The 15,240-nt window shown below is 38.8% G+C and overlaps 1 protein-coding gene across 6 annotated transcripts in view; it reads right to left on the bottom strand.

Moving 5' to 3' along the window:
- The window catches only part of cntn5 (contactin 5), a 114,980-nt gene extending 111,190 nt beyond the window's left edge, over window positions 1-3,790 (bottom strand). For 4 of the 6 annotated variants that reach the window (XM_082503532.1, XM_082503535.1, XM_082503533.1 and 1 more), the window contains exon 1: window positions 2,750-3,480. The gene's annotated coding sequence lies outside the window, so the exon portion shown is untranslated. Of the gene's footprint in view, window positions 1-2,749; window positions 3,481-3,714 lie in introns of those variants that run through there. The other 2 variants (XM_082503530.1, XM_082503531.1) reach the window with 2 other exon arrangements.
- Window positions 3,791-15,240: the final 11,450 nt, after the last annotated feature.

The raw sequence follows: 15,240 nt of genomic DNA, 5'->3' as shown, positions 1-15,240 counted from the left end.
CCATAGAAGTAGCTTCAGAGTGCTCTATACAATAAAGCAGGATATAGTGTGATATCCTTTGAATAGCTTTGCTCACAACACTCTACAGGGACATGTTGAGCGCCACTTGTGCTCCGCACAACATTTTTGTCCGTTTTCACTTTATTAGTTGCAGATTTGTCAGTGAAAATATGATTCCCTTGGGTGGTGAGACAATTTCTATCCCTAGCCTCTCTCTTGTCACTGCTGATATGCATTTTTTTTCCCCCAAGTGTCTCAAAGGCCTTCACCAGAGTTGTCGTTTTTAATTAGCCATACCCTAAATGCGTGTCTGTTGGCCCATGTCAATAGTCATTTAATTTAGGAGGATGGGGCAGCTGTAACATCAAGACATCTTTCATTTCAATCAAGGTTAGCCGATTTACTAATTTGCATTTCATCTCGCACCTGCCCCCATGTGGATTTACAAACATTTTAAAGCATGCGCTGCAAGCAAATAACTGATTTACATATGATAAAGATAGGGGTAACCTCTAATTCATGCCAAGTGAAACAAGCACAGCTGTGCGTTCCCTCCACCTTTCCCCCTGATATGCAGGTGAATCTCCTTTTGATTACTGCATCTGGTGACTTGAACTATACATCTCTTGGTGAGATGAGCCATTTTCAGATAATCTTAGGAAATTAAACCCAGCTGTACAATGAACTGATATGGCAATCATTTAAGCACATAGGGCTTATGAAATATAGATATACATCTATAATAATATTAAGGCAAATTATAGGACATTTGAAATCCCAAGCATGCCTCCAAGTTATACTTCCATCATTAAGTCTTAATGGATGCTCTATTACACTAACAGAAAACCATAGAGCCACACTGTGATGTGGGTTATATGATTGTAACACTGCTATACAGTTTTAGAGATATAATTCAAAGCTATTTAGCTATTGGTGTTAAATTTGACCTATATTTAGGTGAGGTTTCTGTTTTTTACCCTTTTTTTTCATGGTGAAATATGGAAAGCTTCCTTGAGTCATAAATGCTCCATGTTTGTTAAAGTGGAGCCTCATGCTGAGAGTGAAATATACCAGTTGGAATCAGGGGAAAATAAAACAGAAAGCCACTGTTGTAAGAAAACAAAGATACAAATGGTTTTGCTGAATTTGCCTGAATTTTTTGACATTGTAGTAAAACTCCATATTGACTGCATCCATGTTGCAAGCAGTGTAGCTCTGCCACGGTGTATTGTATGTGACGTAGGCCACAGAGTTTAGAATAATTCATGAGGCAAATCAGAGAGAGAAGGCTACTTTTCTTTCAGCATATCCCACTCTCACATACACAAACTATACTTACACCATTGCGTATGTAACACGCTGGGTGTCAATAAAGCGAATGCCATATATTTCACAATTTTACAATTTATGGAGTAAGAACTATTGTTTTTGTTTTTTTACTGTTGGAAAATGTCTGTCTTTTTCTTGAGCTTCACAGATACATGCTGCATATGAACATCTACCACCTTCAAAGCAGATCTGAACATCTGCTACTACATGTCAGCTTCTGGGAACCACTGAAGGATGCAGAAAAAACTAGTTTCTATATTTTTAGAAAAAAAAATGTTCCAGAGGCTCATCATTTAAAACTTTATGACTCTTAAATATTGTATTGACATACTTAGTGACCTTAAATTATTACAGTGCTGTTTCTTAGTGCCTCGGAGTGGCAAAAATGAAGAAAACCCCAAGCAGCAGGGGAGTTACTGACAGCAGAAAGACCTTGAAAGGGTGCATTTTTCTTTGACAGACTTAATTCCTTCTGCCACCGCTTGGCTAATTACTGTCATTGAGAAGAAAGTCACGCAAACTTCTAAGGGGGAAAAAAAAGAAAAGAAAACATATCCTAATTGAGTAATTGCTTAATAATAGCCATTTCATTTCTGTGCACCATCCAAACACATCAATAAGACCAAACACAAGTCTGTGAGCCTAAAAGCCACAGTGGACAACCAACTGTCACCAGTGCACTTAGACCATACTATTACACTTTGCATTCAACACAGCCAAGCTGCAAAATTAGAGTTTGGCAAATCTGCATATCTCTGATTGGATAATTCCTATGGGTCTACTTGTGTGGTAAGTGGTGTGTTAGAAGCCTCCTGTTCTATTCTAACCTAAAAATGCAATCCTCCCTCCAAAAATACAGATCTTCTCCTGCCCTCACAGTGTAGCTCTTTTTCTTACAAAGAACATTTAATGGACCCATTTGAGATGCTAGAGCTCAAATCTACACATTGTTTTTTCTTTTTAAGACTGCTGAAGCTTTACTGTAGGACACCGCTAATTTGACTTCAAAACTGAAGTCATTATTTCAGCTAGCCCCAGGCGCGATGAGCAGCTGAAATGGTTCAATTTGACACTTTGTTGTGTGTTTTGTGCATCTTGAAACAGCTCCATCGCCCACATGCTTAATTTTGACTCTGTCACTCTTTTGGAAAAGGTAGAAGTTATTGAAGCAGCGTGGTTGGAAGTAAGCAAAGCGGACAGTCTGAAATCTAAAATGCACCCCCCAAAACTATTCAGCTCCTTACAGGTTTTCATTTATTTATTTATTTATTTTTATGTTTTTCATGGATATCTCCAGGTTGTAATCTCCGGAACTTGTCTCTCTTTAGACAACCCGCGTTCGCTCTTACAGATCCAGCTCTACAATCGATGGGAAAAATAAAAGAAATGCGAGTAAAGTGAAATACTTTAAAATACTCACGGAAATACAAAAAAGTCGTCCTCGGTCTCCGGGTGATAGCTGCTGTGGTAGCTGACCCAAACGACGGAATGGCAGCGGTTATATCCAGTGAAGTCCGGGTCCTCCTCTCTGCCGCTCTATGTGGTTAGTCAGCGCAAACAGCACATCCTTAAGCACAAACAGCAGGAAACAGGTACACTTCTTTCGGTCTCGAGCTCTTTACCCCCTAGAAGCGTGAAAGCTCGTCCTCGACTTCGGGGAGCTTACTGGATGTGCCGTGCGTCGTGCTGGACGTAGCTTTGGTTTAGTCTCTTCTCTGTCAGCCTCCACCGCTGCAGCCGGCTGAGGCTCTGTCTGCAGCGCAGCATCCCATCTCCCTGGTGCTGAGGAAAAAAAGGTGGCCCTTAGATAGTTATAAGGAGTGGCATTGCATCAGTGCATCGGTTTCTGCCACTGTACAAAGATCTTGGTCGGAATATGCTTTTCTATCTGCTGGTCCCTTTGATGCTGAAGTTGATTAAGTGGGGGTGGAAAAAACCTGCTTTGTAAATGGCTGAATATACCCCCTCTTTTCAAGAGTGCGCATATAATGCTGACTTGGGTTTCTCCCCTTTTTGTTCATTACCGTAATACATACACGTCTACAGCCCCATTAACACATGTGTAAGGCACTGATAATTTATTAAAACTAATTTTTATATACATTTCCAGTCGAGTCTTGCTGCTGAATTTTCTCCCCATTTTTAGCCTATTGTGAAATATGACAAAAATGTTTTTTTTCATCGTTATTTTTAACATTCACCTTGTTAAGGTATTAAGCACTAAACAGCTACTGTATGTAGCAAATGGCTAACTTTGGCTTAGCATGTTTCACCAATTTCGCAGATTAAAGTTTTAAATACAAAATTAACTTGAAGCTTATTTTTTCCTTCTTCATCAAACACCTGGTGTTCCGCTGTGTTCATTTAAACAGGAAAATTTGTTACCTGTTAACTTTAGGGTCTGAAAAGTAAAACTAATGTAGAGCCTCTTAAAGCTGCATTTTTTTGTAATGACCAGTAGGTGGAGATTCTTCTATAAAGAAGTCTTAGTAGATGTCGATAGAAAATGCTCTCTTGATCTGTGAGGTTAGTAAATTCATGATAAGTTTATGAAGTCAGTCACATTTTTTAAAATCTTATTTTATACTCCAGGATTTACATTTGTGAATTCAGGTCATATTTAGAGACCAAACTGACAATAAAGCAGGTTCAAGGATATGTAGTGTTGCCTGGTTTTTCCCTCAGATCCACACCCTTTGATGCCAGATTTTAAAACCATATCAATAGTAAAACTAATACTGAATCTGAAAACAAAAATGAAAAACCAATTATTTAACAAACCAAGAAAAGAGCTGAAGGTGATGTTTGACTCCTTGTCAAGGGACTGTTTGACAGGACAAGTGTTTATTGATGATCATGATAGACTTCAGATCCATGCAGACTTCCCGGATCAATAGGCTTTACTACCTCACTGAACTTCAAAGTAAGATCAGGCGAATCCTTTGGTGGAAAAGAGCGTTTGTTTGAGTTATGTCTGGTGGGACGTGTCTTCTATTTAAAATTAAACATGGGTTCTCAGTTCATTTCTGTGCAACTGCTTCTTTTATGCTCTTTTCACAACCTAAAATTATACTTTTTGAAGACTTTATTATATCGTTAATAAATGAATGTTATTTCTATATATTTATTATTTATTATAATGTTTGTTTTTCTGCATTTAAAACAAAAAAAAAATTGTGTGTCATGTGGCAGCATCCCCATCCTCTCAACAGAACATTAATGGTTCTAGACTAGAGAGTATAGATTAGTGCCTTCTGTTTCACATATCAGTTACTTAGCTCATATTGCCACCCTCTGCTGTGCGTGTTTGACTGACAATATGGAGCTAACAGCCTATCTATATCCCCCATCATTAATTAAACAGTACCCATGAGTGAATGCTCTTCCTATTGCACAATTGATCCATTCTGCTGCTTGTAGCTCTTATCAGCTTTTAGATCACATCTTTTGAGAAGAAGTAGTTTAAGGGTCCTTTTTACAGCTTTACTTGTTGGCACTTACATCGTTTAGAGAGCTTTCCTGATAGTGTACATTATGAATTGTCAGAAGATAAGCCCATTATATTTTGTGTGTACTACCTTACACATCATCATTTTAGAGCGTTACCTCCGGTCAGCGGATTATTTTCGATGAGAGGATATGAAATATCAATCAGTTAGTATTTTTCAGTGTTGTATGAACAATATGCTATTATGGTTGTAGAGGAGGCGCTTTGATCCAAAGTTTGATAGTAACACAAATGGAATTAACTTTTTAAAGAGCAATGCCTCACTTTTGAATCTTACCGGTTACACTATTTTGTTGTAGTGTAACCTATTACCCTATTACCCTGCTTTCTACCACCACAAGTTAAATTTATGCCTTGTTTGTCAGTAAAGAGGCATATGTTGCATCTTTACAGCTATGGAACAAACACGCAACATTAGAATGTTTGATTATATAGGAGGAAGGAGACATTCAGCCAGTCTTTACAAACCTCAAGAGTACTGATAATCTGTGTTTGGTCCCCATTAGCACCAGTCTAATAGAGCTGTTCTTTTCTTGAGTAGACATTTAGGTGGTAACCAACTAATTTTCATATGAACTGTAATTACAGCTTTGGGGGACAACATGACAACATGCTGTTGGCACTAAGAAGACAGCCATGCCATGTAATTAGAGAGGTGGTGTTTTGCAGCAAGAAAAGGATTAAAAATTAGAACCTGACACACATGTCCCATGATTTGCATGGCAGGTTCGAAAACTTTCTTAACTGTTAAGCCAAACTAATACTGGTGGGTTAAATCTGTGAGTATAGCGCCACATTGCCTTCTTCTTCCAAATACAATAATTAACTTTGATGTGGACTTGCTGGAAGCATGTTAAGCTGTGAATGATGGATTTAAATTGTTTTGGGCAGATTCCTGAGGGGTTTCACTCACTCTCATTTATGATTAAGACACATGCCGGAGTACTATAGCTGTAAAATCAACAGCATGGCTGGAACACGTCTCTGATCAGTCATTTTACTTGGCAGGACCTGTTCTTTACATAATCTTCCTTCCTTCAAGTCTGTCTCTTTCTGTCAGTGCTGGAGTGAACACTTTCGCACTTCTAACATTGTCAGAATGTGACATCTGTAGTTTGTATCGTGGTATGTTCTGTTGCAGCCGACTGAATCCCAATTTCCCAAGAAAAGGCTAAGGAGATGGCTATCCTCAGCATTTGGACTAGCACAGCAGTATCCACGAACAAAACGTCTTAATTTATCTTCATTACACACTCTGAGAGCTGTGTTGTGCTACACTGCTCTCTGCTTCACCGTTGCTTTAGTCTGCAGCAGGAACTTTTGCTTTTAATATAGAAGAGAGCACATATTTTTGGTGCAGAAAAGAGGAAATGTCTGACATGATATTTCTGTTGGGTCAATATTTGACAGTACTTTCAATTTAGCAAAAATGCTGGAGTGAGCATTTCTTTTAAATAGTTTATACTGTATTTGTGTACGTATGTTCATCTCTCTGTCTGTGTTTTATTTGCTAAGTGTAAGTCGTGCATCTGTCTGTTCACGCGTGCCAGCCATAGAAACTGCAGAAAAAAACTAAAGGTATACTAGTACAGATGGTGAGTTACATTAACATGCCTAGCAAATTTAAGCAATTTATATTTATTGCTCAGCAGATGCTGACTGGATAGAGGTGGTAAATTATTATTTGGTTGGTAGACTGATTCTTTTCATTACTGGTAGCACCAACATCTGCTGAGTAGAGTCTTTATGCATGCAAGTGGCTGGAAAAAGTCACAGCGAGAGGCTGAAGATTTAAAGTCTGTTTAATGTAAACGAGATGAAATGAAACTACAAATATAAGCACAGCATGATTTAAGATACAACGAAAAGACACTACGTATTCAAAAGAAAACCAATAGCACCTTATGGTTGAGAACAGACCAAAGAGTTTGAAAAAACAAGAATATTTTTTTCATCCGTATTTTAAAATGCTACCCATTTTACCCTGGCACATAATGACAAATGGAATGTACCTGTGATTTTACAACTTAAGGGACAAATAGTGCATTCTTAGCTTCACAATAATCTCAACTCAAGGTCTGGTTGAGTTTTCAGAATGCTTCCCTGCTTATAAGAGTAACGAATAGAAATAGCATGAACAGTAAAAACGGACAGCGCCAGAGCAAATCTGCGCACATCACCAAAAGTGGGAAGGGTTGAAGTTCATCGACCAGAGACCAGAAGATCCCTGAAAGAAGGTCAAGGAGGCAGTTCACATGTCTGATGCCAGCTGTTCATGGAAGCTGTAAGCCTGAAAAAACCTGCAAGCTCACCTTGGCTTATGATTACTTTTCTTTTTTCATGTAACACAGTATTTAGAATAGAATAGAATAATCCTTTAATTGTCCCACAAGGGGAAATTTGGTTGTAACAGCAGCCAGAAAGACACATATACAAACAAACAGTACACAGGAAACAGAACAGAAACATACACAATTTTTCTTACATATTTACATTAAGGACGATGGTTACTATAAACAGAGTACTGTAATAAACAGAGTACTGTTTCATGAAAGGGTTACATGAACTGAATTGTATTTCTCTTATATTATGATTACTATATGTATGCTAGTGATATTAAGCGCAGTGCTCATTGGCATACTTTGTTCAATCGTGCAAGAAAAAGCAGGATGGAAACTGATTAAAACAGCTTTCACTTTTTGCCATACTTCGTTTGCTTCAAAACAACACTTTCTCATTCCTATTTCACATGCGACTGGACTGACTTGTCATAAACTATACAAGCAAGAATGCAGGCATAGTCAGGTCCACTGATCAGACGGATGACAGAATGCATAGGATGTTTCAGAGTGTGTATCCTGGTAGTGTTACAAACATGGTTAAGCTTGTAACAAGAGAAGCAGTCCACGCACACACATTCACTTAAAAGCTAATTTGTTTATTTAAACAAATAAACATGAGATTAGGTGTGGAGATCTGGCTAGTGGTCAGTTCTGTCAAACTGGAAGTATGTCCAAAAACTAAGCATAAGGAAAGAAAGAGTGACCTGGGACATCAGGCATTTCATAGGTTTGGCCATTCCGACCTTTTACATGCAGCCAACTGCCCACTCCAGCTCCTGTAAAGGGAAACAGGTCTTCAAGTATTTTGTTTTTGTAAAACAGTAAAGTAAAATAAAAATGAATAAATTATAAATGATTTTTGTTGTATGAAATCACCTGTTATAATTTATCTTTCACACCTCGCACTAACAAAATTTTTGGATATATGCTAGTTAGGTTCTTATGTAATCTGTCATACCCTTCGTAATGAATGGCTACCTGACACTGATGACTTCCATTGAAACCATTTTTGAAGTTTTGGTGAACAGTAGATGAGTCAGGGCCAGAGGCATCGCTCAGGTTTTCTCTGCTTTTTAAGGACTTAAAATTCAGATACTGTTCATCATTTTTTGGTCTGATTCTTCTTCTTTTGTCCTCCACTTGACAAGTTTCCTCAAATTTAAGGACACACTGCACACCATGCAGAGATATGCAACATGTTTGGCAAATGGCTCAATTCCTTGTCAGGTTGGCGGGATGAGGGCTGGAGCTTACCTCAGCTACCATAGGGCGACAGGCAGGGGACACCCTCAACAGGTCACCTGTCAACAACAACATCATTCTGCTCCTGCTACTGTACAAGGACCAGGCTGAAAATGAGTGAAAAAGTAACCAATGTTCACAGAAAAATTTCCAGACAACTGCTAGTCCGGAGAACATTGACAACTAAGTCTGGCCCCATGGAAGCAAAATGTAAAGAAATGATGAGTGGCTCAAAACCTTTGCACAGTATTATGCATAAATTCATGTTTTAAGAATGTGTTTTCAGAAAAAACATCCTTTAATATATTTTCAATCAGTTTCTTTATAAAATGAATCAATGTTGTGTGTCACTTTGTTTAACATGAAAACACTTGCTCATTGTGATTATGCGACAGTTATTACCCAAAAGTTTCCCAAAGAGCTACAAAACTCTTTTGTTGTAGTTGTGGTTCTTCTATGTTTAGTTATCAACTTCAACATCTTTGTGTTGGTTAACTTTTGCAGCCCTTATTTTATTTTTCTGGTGCTTCTGCCAGCAGTGCTAAGGACTACATGACAGATAAGCAAAGTTAGCTGGTGATCATTAAACGTGTCCAGCAGGAAAAATCTTTAGCAGTGAAGTTTCATTATTGACTGAATCACCATTGTCACTGAACGGATCACTAGTTTGGCATTTAGCACTTGTTAAGCACTAGTTAGCAGTTCCACTCGCTCGTGAGGTGGGGACAACAGAGCTGTCACATCAGCTGTGATTCAGTCTTAATGTGTTCGCTCTATTTCAAAAAGGCTGCTGGGCTATTAACCTCAGATAACCATTTATTTTTTTGTTTAATGGGAACAACTATGTTTCACATAGCACAACATTAAAAGCCTAATTTGCAATTAGTGTAATGCTGATATGAGCTGTTTTTTTCCAGCTTGAGCTAGAAACACACTGAACATAAAACTAAACTAATGGTACTTAATCAACACTGGTAAGAACTTATAGAGCTGCGTAGGAACAGTGACATGGTCACCTACCGTAGAAATGTGGTGTGTTTCATCAGCAATAAGCACTTAAAGTTTTGGTAAAAAGAAGGTTCACCTTTCTTCAGTTCTATCGTTTTATGTTTTAGGTAATGAAAATAATCTGGTTCTTAGCAGGTCTTAAATGAGGTAAAGAGAACCTAGGGTGAACAACAACACATGGCATATTACATAGTGTCATTATACACAAGGTAGCCCTTACTTCAAGTACATTGAAGTAATGGTCTCAAGTCAGTGAAGTAATGCTTTCCTGTATCAGTCTCTCCTATTGCTGTGGACGAATTTTGGCTTTTCTTTAAAATTGCTTTTTTAGCTGATCGAGATTTGCCAGCATTTTGGAGCATCTTAGCACAGGCAGAGAAGAGGCTTTGTCACGGCCATTCTTCCAAGCAAGCCAGACTTGTTCAGTTTCTTCTATTTGTACTGTCATGAACTTTAACATTTTACATTCTAACTGAGCCTTTCAGAGTCTGATATGCAGCTCCTTGGATTTTTGCAGTTTCTCTGAGCATTGTACAGTTTAACCTTGGGATCAGTTTTCTGGGATGTCCACTCCTGGAAAGATTGGCAACCTTTTGAATGTTTTCCACTTGTGACTAATCTTTCCTGCTCTGGAATGATGGACTTTAAATTGTTTGAAAATGGCCTCATAGCCCCTCCAAGACAGATAAGCAGCAGCAAATGCTTCTTTAAGGTTGCCGGTGTCTTTCTGTCTTGTCATCGTGTTCTCACACACCTGAATTAGAAAGACCAGCAAACTGCCAAAACGTTTTTACTTGCTGATTAATCAAGTTGATTTTATTAGGAGCACCTGGCTGTTACTTTCCCTTTTTATCCCTATGAAAACAGTGAGAAGCAATGTGTGAAAATCTACATACACCCTGTTTTTTGGCAATGTTTATGAAACAGTGTAACATGTCAAGTGTTATGTTTTATCTCTGGTCGTTGTTGTCAACCTAAGTGAAAGACTTCTTAAGCATCTGATTAATTTGTATGTCGTTATGCAAAAAACTTTAAAACTTAAAGAGGGTGTACTTTCTTTTTTCCATGACTGTAGCTTATTGAAAGTAAACAAACTACAGTACATAATAAGTGGCCGCTGGAGCAAAGTTTGAACAGAACCATCAGGAATGTGATTTGCGACTCTGAACATTTAACAGCTAAACACCAAAATTTTAGAAACTCCCCTCCCAAAAGAGTAAATGGAATCAGTGATAGTTTTGCATTAATCAGGCAATTCAAAAGACAATTCAAATGAGTGCCAGTGCTGCTTCAACATAATAAATGTTTCTTCAGGTGTAAAATTGTTTCCAGATGATTTCAGTAAAAACTAATTTGCAACATTTTCTTAGATTATTCACAGTGTGCTTTTTTTAGTTTAACAGAGAGAGGCGGAAAAAAAAAGAAATCACACTCCGAGTTTGCTGTTTATTTTCATACTACTCTGTGCTCTAGCCACTGAAGTGTTGTCAAAGTCATATAGCTGTCTCAGCGACCAGTAGATCCACCTGCAGAGAATGTGAGATTGTCTGCTGTCTCCCTGCAGAAATACAGAATGCATTTGTCAGTGCTTGTGCCAGCAGAACGCTTGTATCTCGAATCGCCCCCATCAGAATCATCTAGTGCAGATAGTCACTCTGGTGCTTTCTGCGCTGCTGAAATAACACACTCCGACTCCATTCAGCTGTGATTGGAAATAACAATCATAATTACCACAGCGTAATCATATCCCTTAGCAATGACTGTCACCAGAGAAATACCATTACTCTAATGTCATAACAAATCAGCTGGTTTCAAGAACAGGAGCCAGAAAAAGAAGAGGGTGGGAAGGGTTGGACTCTATAATTGGAAAGGTTGACTATCGTGTATCATGTAATTTTATTCTGGAAAAAAAATGCTGTGTCACAATTTCTTTGCTTGGATCTGAATATATTTAGTTTGATCCTTTGGTTTTTGTCTCTAAGGGTTCCCCATAATTGAATCATCCATTCACTCTTTTACCCTCAAACCATTCACTACTTCTTTGTTAGACTGAAAAAAATTTACAGGGATAAAATTGGGGAAAAGTGTGTTGGTGGATGCTGCCACTCACTCTCTCTCCCTTTGTGGTAGGATTCTTCATCTCCCTTGTGGCGGCCCATTTGTCCTGGAGTAATTCATTACCTGTTCAGTCAGTAGTGACAACACTTCAATTCCATCTGGCTCTACAGTCTCCTGGGGCCCCACTAGCCCCAGAATAATAAGGACAGCCACCAGGAAACATATTTGCTCACCTATTACCTCAATAACTATGTAATGATTGATTCCTTGTTGGATTATCCATGTGTCATAGCACAGCCAAGAGCCCCTCAAATGAGAGAATCACTACTCACTCCACCTGTCTTCATTCCAAATCACAGATGATAAACCAAGCATACGCAAAGGAATATGTGGCAGCCAGTGTCAGTTTTTCACAAAGCAAAGTATCATATGTCAGTCAAGATGTCCCAGCTGTGTTTTGGAGTCTTGAACGCAATGCAGAATTGATTCTGTGGCAAAATTCTGGACTATGAAAAATGTGTTTCTGTCGATGAAAAAAAATAAAATAAATTTCACTGCCAATGAGAAAACTGGTCAGTGTTTTCAAGGGGGTTAAAAAAAACGACCAACAATCCACAAACATACAACGCACAAAAAATTGCTGCTTTGAATCTGCTTCCCTCAACATAAAAAACTGTTTTCCCTCCTCCAAACGTGGTCAGTTCAATTCTGCTGGAGCCGCATGTGATTTCTACACCAAATTGCATGGATTACTTCAAAAGAAGAAAATATCGAAGTCATAATGTTTCTATTATGTAAGAGCAATAATAGTAGCACAGCAGCACGATCCAAGGACACAGTGATATTTAATAGGGGTAGAGCACTGTCATAACCCAATTGACGGGGCCACCTCAGGAGCTGTGTTGCAACCACCCACTGCAGACTGCACCCTCCCAGGGTATCACTTCAGAGGCCAGCAGCCTGACAGCTGGACACACGTTGTCGTCCTTTCCCTGCAGGAAGCTCAGGAAAGGCTTTCTGTACCCTAGAGCTACACTTTGAATTCACCCTTGATCACAGTAATATTCCCTTACCCGACCGGAAAACATAAAGTGTAAGGCATGACGCTTCCTATGGTGCCAATCACACAATATTTTGGGCGTGTAACTGGCTCTTTCATCTCAAGTGATTTGCAGTGGACTCAACAGTGGAATAAGCTCCTAATCACCATTATAAAAATAATTATCTTGCAATATGAAGGTGCGCAACCATCAGAAAGTCACTCAACCAGAAAATGAGATACATTTTTGGAGTTAATTGTTCTCCAGTTTATAAAGCTCTTTGTGCTGACATCACGGTTTATCTGTGGTTTACAAGTCATCATTAGTATTTGAATTTGCACTCCCTCCACCCTGTCTCTTTCACACACCAACAACACACACACACAGAAACTCACAGAGCACATTTCTCAGTCTTTTGCTCTTAGGATCATGCGTCTGGGATCTGTTCCAGCTCGGCTAAAATTGATTAATAGTGGCTTTAATTCCACAGAATGCTGACTGCAGACTCTGCAACTGTGTGTCTTGAAACATGCTCCTTCCAGTCTCATCATCTAGATGTGTGTTTTGGAGAACTTAATGAATAAGTCATTAGGAGGTGACTATGATTGATGTTTTAGAAACAAACAAGCTACCATCGGCTGCTGCAGGAATCAGTGTGGAGGCTCGACTGCAAATTGCAGGTAAACCAACTGCGGAGGGCGCATCCATTTCACCATATGTTCACTGACTTCCTGATGACAAAGTGTTCATATGCGGTTTGTTATTTAAACATGGTTGTCTTTCGTGCAACTTTGGGATTATGCATTGGATGTGGCAGTTCAGTAAATTCTCCCTTCACAGAACGTTAATCTTTATCTGTGATTTTTTTAAAAATCAGTTTCTAATACTTAGACTTGGCAGAAGCTAATTAGAATAAAAAAACCCCCAAAATTAAACATCAATCTCTGTAACAAAAATGCTTTATAAAATATACTAATTCAGCAGAAAGAGGAAGAATTGTATAACTGGTTAGCCACAGGAAGAAGGACCCCCTGTGATGTTCAGTGGAGCATTAGTTTTAGAGCTCTAACAGCCGACTTTCACAGAAGTACCTCCAAGTATTTCAGTACTTTCACTGGTCAGGCATAACTGCTATCACCAATTAATATGAAAGGCAGCAGGTTGTCCTGCTCACTCAGCTGGCTACAGAGCATACAGCAGGGTTCCCCTCTGTGGAGTAATTGTGTAGGAATCTCCACTGATCAGCCAACAGAAGCTCAAACTGATGTCTCAACAGTCGAGACAACAGAAGCATGAACTGTAATAAGGTGAAACAATAATGAGATGTCTCCATCAGAGTTTTACTCTGATACTTTTTCTCAGTTACCAGTTTGAGCTTCTGCTGTGTTTTGACAGCCTATGAAATTCATGTAATGGGAGGCTTAAATCATCAGCTGAAACATTTACTAATGAAATTCTTTCAGTAGTTTGCAGCTCTTCGGGTCAGGCTGGTAAGGGGAACATGCATACTTTATCGTCTCAGCCTCAGTTTAAGATCTAGGTTCGGATCAGGTTTTGCCTGTAGCTCCTGAATGTTATACTATCAAACAAAGCAAAAATGCAGAAGAGGAAAGCTGAACAGTGGGAGGACACAAATCTTTTGACAGCATATTTGTGCACGTATGAAAACAAATTTTATATTCGGCATCACTCTGCATGATTTGCTATTGCATTTGTCTATTCAAAAGACACTTTGGTGATTTGAAATACCCACTAGACTGTAGGGGATGTAAAAACCTTCTAGAACCATGTCTTATAGTAACGCCAACTCAACATTTTGCCCTCCCCAGGCTATAATACAGCAGCGAAAAGGTAATAAGCTGCTCTAAAGACAAGAATTCATGCAGAGACAAGCTGTTGAAATGGCTCTAAGTTGCATTACCACCCGACCCTTCAGCAAAACAATTTCAAATGAATAACTGCTGTGTAAAACATAACCTCATATAATTTGGCCCAGCCTTTTTAAAGTGCCATAGAAATAGAATGCAGAAATCTTGGAGAGTGCACTGCAGCCATTACAGATGATTATGTTTAACCCGGGTGATGTAGGCGAAGCCTAATGATATTAAAAGTTGCAAGTTGAAATACCCAAACAAATTTGTGCAACACAAACCACTACTGTGTCCTTTACAATGACTCTCTTGAGGCCTGAATACTAATCTCAGCACAGACTGTGGCTGCACTGGGCAGCTTCCAGATGTAACTGTGTGTGAAACTGGCCGAGTGTGAAATAAGAATTGCAGGAAATGTGCTTGCATGTTCTGAATGAATAAATCTTTTTTTTAACAAAATAAAAATAACATTTATGATTGCCTGATTTTCGCTGTTCACATGTACATGTCATATATTATTACTCTATGACACTGAAGTTTTGACAGCTAAAGAACCAGAACCATGGATATTATAATTCAGTTGAATTTTGTCTTGAAAATTTTGCTGTAAAGCAGTTCCTGTTACAACAACTGCACCCCTGTTTGAAACAATTTGGTATTACCCACAGTTTGTGCAGAAAAATGAATGAATAAGATTTCCAGCTGGCTTTTAGACAAATACGAATAGTAATAAATGTCCCAGTGGCCAGATTTGTCAACATCCTAGTGGCCCTAGGCTGGCACATGCAGCACTTTCTAATTGGCCTCAGCCGGGCCCAATTAAGCCATTTTATCAAGGCTAG

This window comes from Aulonocara stuartgranti (genome assembly GCF_965226115.1).
Source record: "Aulonocara stuartgranti genome assembly, chromosome: 14".
Lineage (NCBI taxonomy): Eukaryota > Metazoa > Chordata > Actinopteri > Cichliformes > Cichlidae > Aulonocara > Aulonocara stuartgranti.
The sequence above is the reverse complement of the archived record's forward strand: the minus strand, read 5'-3'. Positions and strand labels throughout refer to the sequence as shown.